Source organism: Crocuta crocuta, unplaced genomic scaffold (assembly GCF_008692635.1).
Source record: "Crocuta crocuta isolate KB4526 unplaced genomic scaffold, BGI_CrCroc_1.0 scaffold139, whole genome shotgun sequence".
Taxonomy (NCBI): domain Eukaryota; kingdom Metazoa; phylum Chordata; class Mammalia; order Carnivora; family Hyaenidae; genus Crocuta; species Crocuta crocuta.
The window spans coordinates 2,821,441-2,835,116 of record NW_027533258.1 but is presented as its reverse complement, the minus strand read 5'-3'; the positions used below and the strand labels follow the sequence as shown (position 1 = coordinate 2,835,116).

The following is a 13,676-nucleotide window of genomic DNA, read 5'->3' as shown; positions in this document are numbered from 1 at the left end:
GTTCTTACTTTTTCCTGACCTCAGTTACCCCGAATCCAGTAAACATTTCTGGGAGTCTACAGAGGGTGTCTTAGTAGTTGTGGAATTTCTACTTCCCTCTGACATCTAAGACTTTTTATCACTGGATCACGTGGGGGCTAACTCCATTTTGTTTCCAGGAGACTCAGTGAACTTCTGTTGGGTTGGTCTTGCTAAGTCTCCAGGTGCACGTCTGCACCCCAGAGATGGACACAGTGGGAGGCTACAGGTCACACTAGACTCCTGTACACACACACACACACACACACACACACACACACACACCACAAACTCCCAACACTTGGATTTCAAGTTTCCGGACTTGGAAAAAAGACCGTCTTTATTTCTTCTGTATGGTGTTTCCTAGGACCCTTGAGCAGTGTTCACAAACTAGTGAGCTACAGTGATTATACTGTAGTATTATTATGTATTATTCCAGAAATAAAATGGGCATCAGGGAATATACCTCAATTTCCTCACATGTGAAATGCGACTGAAGGTTACAATAAAAATCAAATTATACTATAAATAGAGAAGCACATTAAAAAGTATTCATTCTAGGTGCGCCTGGGTGGCTCAGTTGGTTAAGCAACCAACTCTCGATTTTGACTCAGGTCAGGGTCTCCCGGTTTGTAAGATCAAGCCCCACATAGGGCTCTGAGCTGACAGCGTGGAGCCTGGTTGGGATTCTCTCTTTCTCTCTCTCAAAAATGAATAAATAAACTTAAAAAAAAAAGTATTCATTCTATTACTGTATGAAGCAACATCACATATTTATTTACTCTGCCCTTAGGCAATCCAAGAAAATGCAGCTTCTTTAGTCTTTCATTTGCCCTGGTCTTCCTGACCCCCGACTTCATCAGGCAGTAGAGAGAGAACTCAGATTTGCCAGTTTGCAGAATTTACAATAGGTGAAACTACCGGATGAAGAGCAGCCCCAAGATGACTGTTCTAGAGCATTCCTAGATAAGTGGTTTGGGTTGGAGCAAGATGACAGAAGGAATGATTCCAAAAAGGAGCAGAAAGAAGCTTTATTGTTTGTTTTCTTTGACGTTCTTGAGAGGCACTTCCTATACACTTGGAGACCTTTGCAAATGATTAGTATTAGGTACCTGGGAATGAAGCAAATAAAGGAGGCAGTTAATAACTCTAGGAAAAAACTTTAAGTTAAACAAGGAAGAAAAGTCAATAATGGTACACACGTGTCTCAGTGTAAACAAACATAATGATACAGTCATAATGCTGGGAAGTGATACTTAACCAAGTGATCCTGATGAGCTTAAGAGGGTGTTTAGGGGGTGCCCGGGTGACTCAAGTCAGTTAAGCATCCGACTCTTGGTTTCAGCTCAGGTCATGATCTCGCAGTTCTGCGAGTTTGAGCCCCGTGTCGGGCTCTGGGCTGGCAGCACGGGGCCTGCTTGGGATTTTCTCTCTCTCCCTCTCTCTCTGCCTCTCCCCTCCTCATGCTGTGTCTGGCTCTCTCTAAATAAATAAACTTTTAAAAAAAAATAGAGGCTCCTTAGAAATACATGCATATGTTTCTGGTTCCCGATTTTGTGTGGCCACCCCTGGCACTTCGTGGGCTGAGACCACGAGTGTTAAATATCCTTTACAGCGAAGAATTGTCCCACCAAAATGGCAACATTGTCCTGACTGAGAAATTCTGATGTAAAAGTGAATATGGATTTAATGAAAAATTATGATAACACCTTCTTGAGGAAATGACGGTGGGGAGGTGGAGAAATGTGTGTGTGTGTGTGTGTGTGTGTGTGTGTGTACTGGATATGGAAAATGTTTAACAGCACAGGTGCCTGAGGTGGTAATACCTTAAAGCTAACAAGAGACCAGGCAGAAATTTAAAAAGAAAACCCAGAAAATGACATCTCCATACTGGGCTTTGAAAAGCTCTGACACATTCATTGGACTATAGGCCACATATACCTGCATATGCCCAAGAAAGACCCGAAAATACTATAATCTTTCATGAGCGGCTGACTTTGAGGCTACGAGTAAGCAGGAAATAAAGACTCAGACAGATTTTTTTTTTAACCTGTCTGCCAGAGCACTGAGAGCCGACAGCAATACACACCCTGAGCCTTTCTGTAAAAGCTGGGAGACGTATGGTTTCAAGGCATTTAAGAACGTCTCTGTCCGACCGTTAGCTGACATGACTGAACTGAGCCAGAGACTTCCATTGCCACACATGACAAAGAATATGGACATTACACAATTAGTCCAGAAAATTCACTAAACAAAACAGCAACAACAACAAAAAAATAGCAGGAGCTACACACCTGGAGAGGGGAGAGCATCTGATTTTTGGAGTTGCCATAACTGAAAAGTTACATAATTGAAAGTGTCCACCCTTCAACAGAAAATTATGATACGTGTGTGTGTGTGTGTGTGTGTGTGTGTGTGTGTACAGGGAAACGTGGTCTATACACAGGAATCACAGTCAGTAGAAAGTGTCTCTGAGAAAGCCTGGATGTTGGATTTACTAGACTGTGATTTCAAATCCACTATCATGACCATGTTCATGGAATAAAGAGAATCATGGCTAAAGAGTTGAAGGAAAATATGAGAATATGTTTTACCAAATAGAGAATCTCAATACAGACACAGACATTATGCAAAAGACCCAAGAAATTCTGGAGTTGGAAAGTACAATAGCTGAAATGAAAAGTAGAAGATCTCGAAAGCAGATCTGAATCGACAGAAGTAAGAGTCAGTGAACTGAAGAAAGGTCAATTGCAATCATCCAATTGGAAGAACAGGAAAATAAAAGATGGAAGGAAAGATGAACAGTCTCAGAGACCTGTGGGACACCATCAAGTGTACTGGCAAATGCAAAATGAGAGTTCCAGAAAGAGAGGACAGAGAGAGGATTAGGAAGAAAATTTAAAGATGGGCGCCTGGGTGGCTCAGCGGAATAAGCATCCAAGTCTTGGTTTTGGCTCATGTCATGATCCCAGAGTCGTGGGATTGAGCCCTGTGTCAGGCTCCATGCTGACTGTAGAGCCTGCTTGAGATTCTCTCTCTCTCTCTCTCTCTCTCTCTCTCTCTCTCTTTCTGCCCCTCCCCCACTTGTGTTCTCTCTTTCTCAAAAATAAAAGAAGAAAGAAAATTTAAAGAAATAATGGTTGCAAACTCCCCAAATTTGGTGAAAAAAATAAAACCAGTGATATACATTTAAATATGGTCAAGTCAAACTATCAAATTCAAAGTCGGAGATAGTTAAGTCAAAGTAGTGGCTATCCTAATATAGGGCATATAGACTTTAGGAAAAATAAGAATATTTTATACTATTCAATCTATTATAAACACATATGCATTTTTAAAAATTTATTTTTTATTAAAAATTTTTTAAAAATCTTTATTTATTTTTGAGAGTGAGACAGAGAGTGAGTGAGTGTGAGCAGGGTAGAGGCAGACGCAGAATCCAAAACAGGCTCCAGGTTCTGAGATGTCAGCACAGAGCCTGACGTGGGGCTTGAACCCACAAACTGTGAGATCATGACCTGAGCCGAAGTCGAACTCTTAACCCACCGAGCCACCCAGGTGCCCCATATGCATCTTTTTTTTTTTTTAATGTTTATTTATTTTTGAGAGAGAACATGAGCAGGGGAGGAGCTGAGAGAGAGGGAGACACAGAATCTGAAGTAGGCTCCAGGATCCAAGCTCTCAGCACAAAGACTGACGCAGGGCTCAAACTCACAAACCGTGAGATCATGATCTCAGCTGAAGTCGGATGTTTAACCCACTGAGCCACCCAGGCACCCCAAATACATATATGTATCTAATAATGGAGCTACAGAATACGTAAAGCAAAAATTGTCAGAATTGAACAGAGAAATAGATAATTCGGCAATCATAGTTGCAGACTTCAATATTCCATTTTCAATAATGGATAGAACAACCAGACAACTAGAGAGAAGATTATCATAGAAATAGAAGATTTGAACAACACTATAGAACACCTAATGGATATCCATAGAATACTCTATTCAACAACAGAATGCACATTTTTCTCAAGTGCATGTGAGACACTCTCTGAAAGAGACAATATTATAGACCATAAAACAAACTTCAGTGACCTTAAAATATTGAGATCATCCAAAGCATGTTGTACAAACAAATGAAATTAAATTAAAAATCAATGACAAGTGGATATTTGGGAAATTCACAGATATTTAAAAATTAAATGACACACTCACAAATAATCAAATGATCAAAGAAGAAATCATAAAAGAAATAAGAAAATACTTTGAGATGCTCTGAGAAAAGAAAAGCCCAACATACCAAAATATACAGGATACAGCGAAAGCAGTACTTAAAGGGAAACTTATAGTTGTAAATGCCTATGTTAAACAGGAAGAAAGAGCTCAGATCAGTAACCAAACCTGCCAGCTCAACAAACTAGAAAAAGAAGAGCAGACTAAACCTAATGCAGGCAGAAGAAAAGAAAGAACATAGAATGGAAAACAAATTAAATAAAATAACGACTAGAAAAACAATAGAGGAAATCAATGAAGCCAAAATTTGTCTTTTGGAAAAGATCAATAGAACTGAAAAACCTTTATCTCGACTAATCAAAGGTGGTAGGGGGAGGTGGAGAGGCACATTTACTAACATCAGGAGTGAAAAAGAGACATTCCAACTATACAAAAAATAAAGAGGAGTATACAGTACTGCTGTGAACAAATGTACACCAACAGATATGAAAACCTACAATAGACAAATCTCTAGAAAAATGCAAACTACCAAAATGGACTCAAGACAAAATTAAAAATATGAATAAATCTATAAGAAGTAAAGAGACTGAATTAGTGATCAAAAAAGTTTCCACAAAGAAAAGTCCAGGCCCAGATGGCCTCACTGGCAAATGTTACAAAACATTTAAAGAATTATACCAACCCTCATAAGCTTTTTAAAGCAGTTTCATGAAAAGGGGGGAAGAACACCTCCCCTCTCATTCTGTGAGGCCAGTGTTATCCTGACCAACCCAGAGAAAGACATAACAAGAAAAGAAAACCACAAACCAACAGTCCTTATGAATATAGTCGCAAAAATTCTCGAACCATAACTGGATCCAGCAACATATAGCAAGGATTATCTACCATAAACAAGTGGGATTCATCCAAGGAATGCAAGGCTGGTTTAACATACAAAAATTGGGGCGCCTGGGTGGCTCAGTCGGTTAAGCGTCTGACTTCGGCTCAGATCATGACCTCATGGTTGTGGGTTCAAGCCTCGCGTCAGGCTCTGTGCTGACAGCTCAGAGCCTGCAGCTTGTTTCAGATTCTGTATCTCCCTCTCTCTCTGACCCTCCCCTGTTCATGCTGTGTGTGTGTCTCTCTCTCAGAAATTAAAAAAAAAACATAACATACAAGCAGCAATCTATGCAATATACATTATTAATAAAATAAAGGACAGGGTGTCTCAGTGGTTCAGTTAGTTCAGTGTTCAACTCTTGATTTTGGCTCAGGTTGTGATCCCACACCCTGTGTTGGCCTCCGTGCCTCCTTCTTTCTCTCTCTCTCCTTCTCTCTTTCTCTCTCCCTCTGCTCCTCTCCCTGCCTTCGAGTTCTCTCTTTCTCTAAAAGAAAGAAAGAGACAGAGAAGAAAGAAGAGAGGAAGCAAGCAAGGAAGAAGGGAGGGAGGGATGAATAAATATCACATGATCAGGGTGCCTGGGGGGCTCAGTCAGTTAAGCGTTCGACTTTGGCTCAGGTCATGATCTCACAGATTGTGGGTTTGAGCCCTGCATCAGGCTCTGTGCTGACAGCGTAGAGTCTGGAGCCTGCTTGGAGTTCCGTGTCTCCCTCTCTCTCTGCCCCTCCCCCATCATGCTCTGTCTCTCTGTCTCTCTCTCTTTCTCAAAAATAAATAAATATTTTTAAAATTATTTAAAAAATCACACGATCATATCAATAGACATAGACAAAAATGTTTAATAAAAAATCTAACATCCTTTCGTGACAGAAAGCAATCGATGAAATAAAAACGGAAGGAAACTTCTTCAATCTAATAAAGGCCATCTATGGAAAACTGAGAGCCGGTAGCATATTTAATGGTAAAAGACTGAAAGCTTTCCCTCTGGGATCAGGAATAAGACCTTGATGTCCGTTCCTGCTCCTTCTAGTTCGCACTGGTGGTTCTCGCCAGGACACTGAAGCACAAAGAAAAATGAAAAAGTAATGGGGGGCTGGGCACCTGGCTGGCTCAGTTAGTACAACAGGTGGTTCCTGATCTCCAGTCTCTGGGCGTAGAGCTTACTTAAAGATAAATAAATAAATAGGAATAAGAGGCACCCAGATTGGAGAGGAAGAAGTAAAACTAACTCAATTCACAAACGCCATTATTTTGAATATGGAAAACTAAGCAATCCAAAAAACAAACAAACTAAAACTAACCAAACAGAAGCCTATTAGAATGAATAAATGAGTTCAGCAACATTGTAGCATACGAGATCAATATCTTGTACAAAATATAATATCAACTGTATTCTTATTCAATAGCAATGGATAATCCAAAAATGCAATTAAGAACACATTCCACTAGGGGCGCCTGGGTGGCTTGGTCGGTTAAGCGTCCGACTTTGGCTTAGGTCATGATCTCGCGGTTCGTGGGTTCGAGCCCCGCGTCGGGCTCTGTGCTGACTGCCAGCTCAGAGCCTGGAGCCTCTTTCGGTCTGTGACTCCCTCTCCCCCTGACCCTCCCCTGCTCACGCTGTCTCTCTCTCTCTCCTAGGAAAAAAAAAAAAAAGAACACATTCCACTTACAATAACATCAAAAAGAATAAAATTCTTAGGAATAAATTTAAAGAAGTGTAAGATTTATACAATGAAAACTATAAAAAAATCACTGAGAGAAATTAAAGGACGCCTAAATAAATGGGAAGACATTCAATGTTCATGGATTGGGAGACTTACAATTTTGTTAAGATGGTGATACTGTTCAAATTGATCTATACTTTGGTATAATCTCTTTCAAAATCCTTGCTGACTCCCTTGCAAAAAGTGACAATCTAATCCTAAAATTTGTATGGAAATGCAAGGCACCCAGCATGGCCAAAAAAAAATTAAAAAAAAAAAAAAAAAGCAAAGTTGGAGAACTGACACTTTCTGATTTCAAAACTTACTACAAATCCACAGTAATCAAGACCATGTGGTACTGCCATAAAGGCAGACATATAGATTGCTGGAGTAGAATCGAGGGTCCAGAAATAAACCCTTACATTAATAGTCACTTGATATTCATTGAAGGTCCCATGACAATTCAGCGGGGGAAAGGATAGCCTTTTCAACAAACGGTGCTAAGAAACCTGGACAGACTCATAAATAAATAATAAATAAATAATAAATAAATAAATAAAATAAGAAGTTGGCCGCCTACTTGATACCACACACAAAAATTAACTCAGAATGGATCAAAAAGCTAGCTGGAAGAGCGAAAACTATAAAATTCTTAGAAGAAAACACAGATGTAAATCTTGTGACCTTGGATTAGGCAACAATTCCTTAGATATGACACCAAAGGCTCAAGCAACCAAATGAAAAATAGATAAAGGGGACTTTATCAGAGTGTAAAACTTCTGTGCCTCAAAGGGCACTATGAAGACAGTGAAGAAACAGTCTGCAAAATGGGAGAAAACACTTGCAAATCACATATCGGGTAAGAGTTTAGTATCTAGAATATACAAGGATGTTATGACAGAAAGACAAATTATCCAGTTTTTTGAATGGGCAAAGGGTTTGAACGGACGTTTCTCCGAAGAAGATATACACAAAAACAAGTCCCATAGCTTGAAAGCTGATGCTGTGCAGAGAGGTGAAGTGGCTGAGGCGGAGCGACTGGACGACTTCCCCAGAGCCACCACACACAGCTGGGAAGTGGCAAGGCTGTCCCTTAAAAGCAGGTCTGTTTGCATTCCAAGCTGCCCTCCTGGCTATGCCCACACCAGCCCCACACAGATCTCCCTGTAGCTCCTTCCTAAGGAAAAGGGCACCGCAGTCTTTCTTAGGCACGTGGTTTCTTTCCAGAACCCGTGGACTTTATCAGATCTCACGTTACACAGAAAGGGTGCCAGGGAAGGCTTCTAGAATGGGATGAAGGGTTGCCCCAGGGGTGATTTCCGGCTCAGGCTCTTAGGAAAAGCAGGCGGTTGCAGCACCGGGCTCCAGGGGTAAAGCGCCTGGCGAGATAACACGGACTTGAACCTGGACTCCCGACTTCCCTCCTGTTTTCTTTCCCGCCCACGTGACTCCAAGACGGTGCAGAGTCCTGCTCACTCTGCTCTGGGTCCAGCCCAGCGCACCCCTCCCACCTGGCCGCCTCTCCCTCAACGGATGGAGGGACAGGAATGAGGGTAACGGCCACCATGCCGGCCCCGGGGAGGCGACGGCGTCTCTTTCGTGCCACCCGGGAGCCTCCTGCCTCCTCAGCCTCTTTTCTGAGAAGCGGGAAGCCTACCTCACCGTGTCCGGTCCCTGGGGGCCCCTGCAACCCCTTCATCTGAAACGAAGCCCTGGTTTCTCTAGCCGATTTCAGAGACCTCAGGCGCAACATGCTATTTTTCACCAGTGTGGTTTGCAAAACGCGCCACGTGAGGGGGCTGAAGGAGTCCTGGGCAAGTTCTAGAATCCATTAATCGGCTCTTCACTGCCGTTTGAGCTGCTCATTCTCCATTAATAGCCGTTAGTCATTTCACTGCTCCCAGGGGGAGGGTGAACATGATCTCAAGCCACGTGCTCAGTAGGGTCACTACCAAAAACCTTGTGGCAGCTTTGCTCTTTAGCTCCCCAACGCTCCCCCTCCCCCTCCCCCCAGGGCGTGCAGCAGAACCCCAGCGTGGCCGTGGCCGTGGCAGCCACTCCTCGGAGCAGGAACCACAACTGGTCTTAGCCAATCACACAATCCCTGTCCTCCCTGCCAGCGATTGGGCTAAGGAATGGTCACATGACAAATTCTAGCCAATAGGGTTCCAGGGCAATTAGGCGGTAAGGTTAGGACCTCCTCCTTCCCTTCCTGCTTTGGACGCTGCTCTGCGTATCTAGAGCTGTGGCAGGTCTCTTGCAACCGTGAGAAATAAATCTGATGTGAAAACCAACGCGTTGTAGGTGAAGGGAGAACGATGGGGGAAAGAGCACGTGTTCCTGATCACATCGTTGTACATCCGAACTGCCCCCCAAGAACCGCTTGCTCTGGACTCTTTTTTTTTTTTTAATATTTATCTCACAGAATCCGAAGCAGGCTCCAGGCTCCGAGCTGTCAGCACAGAGCCCGATACAGGGCTGGAACCCACAAACCGTGAGATCATGACCTGAGCCAAAGTCAAAAGCTTAACCGGCTGAGCCACCCAGGTGCCCCCAGCACAGAAATCCTAACTGCTGCATTGGCCGCAGGAAACACAACAGAAAGCAGTTGCGGGGCCAGCACCTGCTCCAGCCTCGCTCTGCTCCCACTCGGCTCTTCCTGGCATCTGGGGTGACAGCGTGGATTCTGGGGATGATGAAAAACTAATCAAAGGACAGTTGTCACTCCTTAAGAATAAAGGTTGTCCAGGGGCCCCTGGGTGGCTCAGTCGGTGAGGCGTCCAACTCTAAATTTCAGCCCCGGTCATGATCCCACGGTTCATGGGACTGAGTCCCACGTTGGGCTTTGAGCCAACAGTGCAGAGCCAGCTTGGACTTTCCTCTCTCTCAAGCTCTCTCTTTCTCCAAATAAATAAACTTTAAACAAATAAATAGAGGTTGTCCAGGGGTAGGAAAGTAAACCCAGTCTTCTAGAGGCTCAGGATAAAATGTGGTGATTCTGGCCATAGCCGAGTCTGGTGCATCCGTTGTTAATGCCTTGTTTTTATCTGTTGCCCAAATGATATGTGCCCCCAGCGCAAATGCAAGCTGACAAATGTTTAAGATAGTACACGTGCCTCTCCCAACCTCCCTAACTCCACCTTCCCGTGGTTCAGTTTCGAGTATTGTTCCAGATATTTTTGTGTGCTTACACAAACATAATGCCGTGCATTGTAGAATCAGAGATACCAGCGATCATGTATCCTGTTACTACGAGAAGAGGATATGCAATCTGGGATTAGTGAAATGGAGCATATACACTGACACACACAGAGGTTTTTTGAAAAGCCAAAGTAGACCTACCCTCGTCAAGAAGCCTGGTTTCAGGTTCTCTTTCTGAGAACACATGTTCTGAGAACACATCTTTCTGGTAGATGCCTACCATTCCATACTATTGGACACACACAATTTATTTTTTACCCGTCTTCTGTTCATGGAGATTCCCAATTTGCATATTTTTTGCTGTTGCTCTTTTTTTTCTTTTTAATGTTGAGACAGAGCGAGGTGGAGAGAGAGAGAGAGAGAGAGAGAGAGAGAGAGAGAGAGAGAGAATCCTAAGCAGGCTCTGAGCTGTCAGCACAGAGCCCGATGTGGGGCTCGAGCTCACGACCCTGAGAGGAAGACCAGAGCTGAGATCAAGAGTTGGGTGTTCAACTGACTGAGCCACCAGGTGCCCCCCCTTTTTTAAATTAAGTAGGGTTCATGCCCAGCAGAGAGCCCGACATGGGGCTTGAACTCACAACCCTGAGTTCAAAACCTGATCTGAGATCAAGAGTCAGACACTTAACCAAGCCAGCCAGGTTTACTTTTGTCTGTAGCTCTTCCTGAAAATTCCTGAGTACTTCTGTGGGGTAGATTCCAGAACTGGGAACTCTATAACAAGGTTTATATAGTGGCACCTGGGTGGCTTAGTCAGTTAAATGTCCGACTTCGGGCCAGGTCATGATCTTGCAGTTTGTGAGTTCGAGCCCTGCATCAGGTCCTGTGAGGACACCTTGGAGCCTGGAGCCTGCTTCAGATTCTGTGTCTGCCCTTTTCCCGCTCGTGCTCTATCTCTCAAAAATAAAAATAAACATTAAAAAATTTTTTAAGGTTTATATAATTACCATTGTTAACATTTAATGTATTAACATTGCCACATCACTTTCCAGAAAGATACTGCTCATTTATCCTTTGCCAACAGTGTATGAGAATATCCATTTCTGTCCAATTTTGCCCAAATGGAACATTACCAATATTTTTTATTTCTTCCAGGCTGCTAAGTAAATGGATATCTCATCATGGCTTTATTTTACAGTTCTTCACTTCCTAGTGAAGTCAAATCTCCCTTCATTATTGCTAATACTTTGCACTTTTTTTTTCTTCTAAGAATTGCCTGCAAATAATTTTATTTTATTTTTTTGGCTGGACTGCTTGTCTTCTCCATTTCAGCGGGCTCTTTATATATGTTATTATATAGTGACGTGCTGCCTGCTATGTATTGCAAGTTTTTTTTCAGTCCCTTTTTAGTCTTCATTTTGGTAACAGGGCCTTCCATCCTATGTGGTTAAGCATGTCAGTCTATGTCTCCATTTATGGCTTCTGGGTTTTGTGTCTTACTCAGAAAGTAAGAATCTAATTTGCTTCATCTTTTCTCCCCGCTACACCAGCCGCCAGGCACCCACCCCCACTGTGGTGACGGGTCATACTCTGTCTTCTCCCTAGATGTGGAAACACCTTCCTGCTCAGGTCCTGTGTCCCCCATCCTGAGTCCTTCTGCCTTTCTGGACTCTTCTGATTTACCAATCTGCTTTTTTTCTGTCTTCCCTTGCTGGTACTACGCTTGTGAAAAGGACTGCATCTTGGCGGCATGTTTTGATTTTTGGCAGGGCCTGTCCTCCTTCATGCTTCTTAATCAGAATGTTCTCGACCACCTCTGTCAGGCTCCCAACAGGCACTGAATGCTGAATACTCAGGTGAATATTATGGAGTTCGGCAGACACTATTTTCTCTCACTGAAAAAATCTGGACATTTTAATGATAGTTTTGAGATCTGGCCCTTGCGATTGAGGTCAGGAAAATAACCATGGTGCTGGGGCGTGCTGTTTGTGAGCATTCTGGCTGCCTGCTGAGCCCCGAGCCAAGCTAATTGCCCACGACGGTGCCCCTCCACCCAATGCAAATCACCATCCTTGGGAATTCCGAGGTCTCTCTGTGAGATCCGAGTGTGACAATGAGTCAGCAAGCGCCAGTTCTTCCTGAGAAGCGCCCGTGAGCAGCCCCCACCCAGGGTCCTCAAGTCCCCACCTGCTACCCTCATTTCTCCTCCTGGGCCAGGGCCCCTCGCAGAGCCCTGGGGTCAGGACACAGATTCTGATCCAGTGTGTGGCCACGAGGCCATGGAGTAGCCTTAGTTTCCCCAACCTGACTTCCTTAATAAACCATCTTAGCCCGTTCTAAGCGTACAGTTCAGTGGCATTAAGTACATTTGCCCTGTTGTGCAATCATCACTGCTACCCATCTCCAGAACTTTCTCGTCATTCCAAACTGATACTTTCNGATTCCGTCCCCATTAAACACCAAGTCCCGCCCACCTCCCCCAGCCCTGGCAACCACCCCTCTACTTTCTCTGGGAATCTGATGACTCCAGGGTCTCATATAAGTGGAATCAAACAGTATCTGTGCTCCTGCGTCTGGCTTGTTTCACTTCGCACCTCAAGATTCATCCATGCTGGAACATGGATGTCAGGGTGTCCACCTTTTTTATTTTTTTTAAATGTGTATTTATTTTTGAGAGAGCGTGAGTGAGCAGGCAGGGGAGCGGGGCGGGGGGGGGAGACACAGAATCCGAAGCAGGCTCCAGGCTCCGAGCTGTCAGCACAGAGCCCGGCGTGGGGCTCGAACACATGAACCCCGAGATCATGACCTGAGATGAAGTCAGAAGGATTTCCTACTTTTTAAAGCCTGAATAATGAATGGTCCACGGCGCAGACGGACTTCATTACTACCTTCTGGCTGTAATGAGTAATGCTTCTGGAAGGGGGCGGGTGCCGCGGTGGCTTGGAGACTAGATAGAGGGAGAGGAGGAAGGTGCTTCTTGGCCACTCTCGCTAGAAAAGCAGCCCCTCGGCCAGACCAGGCCCCCGGAGCTGGGCGGAGAACAGCATGTTCAGGATCCTCCTTGACGATGACAGTCACAGCCCTGGCTCAGCTTGGCATCCACCCCAGGGCTCCTGGCTTGTCTGGAGTCCTCCGGACTCTCAGGATTTGGGGTAGATTCTATCTCATGTTCCACACTCTGTCATCGCCACGTGGCTCAAAACATCTGTCAACCGGCCCAAGTGTCTGCCACTCTCTGACCCTCAAATTTTTACTGGGGACCCATGGTGTCACCAGAAAGTGTCCCAAATCCTTGACCTCTTCTCTGAATGCTCCCATCACCCTCTCACTCTGATGAACCAGCTCCCCTCTTCCACCTGCTCCACCCCCCACCCCCACCCCCTAGCTCTCTCCAGGGGGGTGGAGTGTCCTGCCTCCCAGGAGAGCGAGCGGCCGGTTCCCCTCCTCCCTCCTCCGGAAAATCCTCCCCCCCCACTCCTTCCATAATAAGGAAGCGTTTCTCTCTGAAAAGCCAGCTTCCCACAAGAGCACCCTCTTACTTGCAGTCATCTGCTTACCTCCCGGCCACCTGGCTCACCTCCCCAAGCTGCTGGGTGTCCCCTTCCCCCCACTGCCTTTCTCTGCCCAGATGCCCCTGTCGTCATTCTCGGGAGCCTCAGCAGTGTCTTTCCACGGACCCCTTGGTTTCTGCCTCGCAACTTCCTG

General features: G+C 44.6%; 1 long non-coding RNA gene across 1 annotated transcript in view; it reads right to left on the bottom strand.

Annotated features, from left to right (window-relative positions):
• Window positions 1–1,033: 1,033 nt before the first annotated feature.
• Window positions 1,034–13,676, bottom strand: part of LOC144217075 (uncharacterized) — a 12,793-nt gene continuing 150 nt past the window's right edge. Inside the window, exon 2 of the long non-coding RNA XR_013330833.1 lies at window positions 1,034–1,130. This is a non-coding gene — a long non-coding RNA (uncharacterized LOC144217075). The remainder of the gene's footprint in view (window positions 1,131–13,676) is intronic.